At 35.8% G+C, this 2,867-nt stretch overlaps 1 long non-coding RNA gene across 1 annotated transcript; it reads right to left on the reverse strand.

Annotated features, from left to right (window-relative positions):
- Window positions 1-1,717: 1,717 nt before the first annotated feature.
- Window positions 1,718-2,506, reverse strand: LOC128860609 (uncharacterized). Its single transcript, XR_008454262.1, has 2 exons — window positions 2,252-2,506; window positions 1,718-2,186 (listed from the first exon to the last, which is right to left on the reverse strand). It is a non-coding gene; the product is annotated as an uncharacterized LOC128860609 (long non-coding RNA).
- Between the last annotated feature and the right edge of the window lie 361 nt (window positions 2,507-2,867).

Genomic DNA, 2,867 nt, shown 5'->3' on the forward strand with positions numbered 1-2,867 from the left:
ATCTACCACTTCTTTTTTTATTTTGGCAGCTAAGATAACATCCTGCATCAGAAATTTAGCTTATGATGAGATATTTACAAAATGGGTAGCTTTTCCCATAGACAAAGTTAGGACATTTTAAAAATTTGTGAAAATTTTCAAAAATCAATTAATCAGCCGAAGTGGTAAAGTCAAGAAAGCGCCTAGAAACTGCGATATTACTCCATTAGACTATTTTTTGTGAGACGCCGTTGAGAATTCATCTCATGCCAACTATTTAGGGATGATTCAAGGGCAAGCAATCAAAGTTGCCACTTTTGAGATAAATGCCAATGTAAATAATGAAATTTTGGATTGGTAAGAATACTGTAAAAAAATATCATTTCAATAAAATTTTATTCCATGTTTAAGGGCAAGGTTTGCCATTTCGAATAAAAAAAATGCATTGAAAAGTATCGATGGTATTGCGCTTCTCTCTCTTTAAAACATTAAATTTACTTGTAAAATTTTTTTGTGAGATTAAGTTTAACAAGGCGCGCCTGTCATTTCTTCCTCGTGCTAATAGCAGATTTAAACTATAATATTTACGCTATGGTATTTAATTTATAGCCGATTTAAGTTAAATTCAAATGCCCAAAAGGACCACCCTGTACATAAACGAAAATACTGGCATAGCGGTAAATCAATCTGCAAAAAACAAATCAGTATGCAAAAAACAAAATTCTGAAACCAGAAATTCATCTCCAAGCAACGAAACTTAATATTTAATTGAAGAAAGCGTAAAAAGAAATGAGAATAGTTTTCATGTTAAAAAAAAAATCCCCTAACAAACATCAAAAAAATGATTTTTTCTTTTTTACACCTTTAAGCACACCACAATTCCCATCTGTGTAGAACTTCTGAATATTATGAATGAAAACCCTGTTCCATTGCAGTTTTTATGCTTACTTTGCTTCACTAAAAGAGTTAAGCAGAGAGCGAAATAAATTCTGGAGTGAGAGCTTTAGTCAGCGCTCTTACTGATGGATGCCCTAAAGCTTTCAAGTGAAGCTCTATCAGTTTCTACAGGGTCTTAAAGATGTATGAGCTCATTTATCGATTCTTTCTGCTAATCAATTTTGGCTACTTGAACCATTAAAGAGTTAAATTTTTCGTTGTGGCACCCAATTAAGACTTTCTTTTTGCATACAGCTTTTTTTCGAATTGTTTGACATTGTTTCTTTTGAAGAGCGTTTAGTTTTCTTTCAAGTCATGATTACTTATGTGAGGATCTGCCTCAATTTTGTTACTCCTTTTATTGTCTTAGCTCGCATTCTTGCTGGCTGCCAGCTCCCATCTTCTCTTGCGGATTTTACTTTTGAAATCGTATCCTTTCATATACATCTCTAGTTGTAATTTTTTGCGCCATCAGCTTTTGTGGCACTCCTTCCGCGGATTCCTCACAATCTCTCAACCAGCTGTACACAAATTTCGGACTATTCATTGCATTAAAACCTCCATCACCACATTCATGTTGTAATGTGCAAAATTCTATCAGACAATTCGTTTGCTACAACAAATGCTACATTTTTCTTATTGCGCCTTTACCACCACTCTTTATCGCTTAGTGCCGGTTTTTGTTTTTTTGGCATCAAAATGAAATGGAATTTATGCACGACGTCTATCATAAAAACTTCCATTAACGCATTTTGCTACATTTGCACTCACACTTAAATAGTAGATAAATACACCAAATACATACAAATACAGTGGCATTTTTTATTATTATTATTTTGATTTTTTAGGTCAACCGTCTGCCTCATATCCGCACACATACATAAAAAATAGTACATTATTTTCATTTGGTTGCCTTGACACCTACACCGAGGCCCTTGCGGGCACATCCTTCTCATACACCACACACTTTTCCTATTTGGAGCTGGCTTTGTTCCTGCTCTTAAGCTTTGTCTTTTTCTGCGCCGTGTACCATTTTCCAGAATATTGTGTGTCGTATCCGCAAAGGCTCATGCAGTGATTTCCACAATTGTGAAGTGCTTCTCTTTAGATATATATTTAGTTTTCCATATGTCCTTTTAACAGCTGACATTTGATGCCGAAAGTACCTTTTTAGTATGCACCCCTCCATTGACCAAAAGCTTTTCGGTCTTCTTCTTCTGTTTTGTACACGCATCCACTTTGTATTAAGGCTACAAATGTGCTCGTCTCAGCTGTGCTCGGGAAAATGTTCTATACTCAGCTTTTATTTACATTATCTTCTTCTTCTACTACCTACCTTTTTGCACTTTCACTCTAATTCATATCACTGCTTATTCACTTTGTTCATATTACCTGCGCTCTTCCCACCACAAAACTATACTTTAGCCTTACCCAAACCTGTTCGCCTCACTTCCTGCTACCTTATTTTTCCTTTTATTTATTTTTATTATCTGTGCTTTACCTCCGAAATTCCGTCCCAATATCTTCCTGCCTCATATTACCGCGCTGCTGTTTCCCCGCATCTCTATCCCACAACACCTCATCTTCATCGTTTCCTGGTGCCTTGTTTGCAAGTCACCATCTCCATTCTCTTTTCTCCAGCATACGACGCTTGCTGGTTTTGGCGTTGCCAACCAACTGCTAAACTTTGCGTTGCCAGGAGCTCTAGTTATTATCTCACCAAAATGCTGTTTTGCGCTATTTAATGTGGATTTGATGCATAAACAGTTTTTATTTACTTTTTCATGCTTTTAATCTGGAATTAGAGGTAATGCGTGTTAAGCGGGTGAGTGGCGAAATTTTTGTAGATTAATTTTTGCCATTTTTTGTGAGCGAGTTCATGCTTAGCTCTGGCTTTTGTGGTATAAATTATTTAAGATATTCTAATATACTAAAATCGGATAGCTTTTGCT

The sequence above is a fragment of the Anastrepha ludens genome, chromosome 4, assembly GCF_028408465.1.
Source record: "Anastrepha ludens isolate Willacy chromosome 4, idAnaLude1.1, whole genome shotgun sequence".
In the NCBI taxonomy this organism is placed as follows: Eukaryota; Metazoa; Arthropoda; class Insecta; order Diptera; family Tephritidae; genus Anastrepha; species Anastrepha ludens.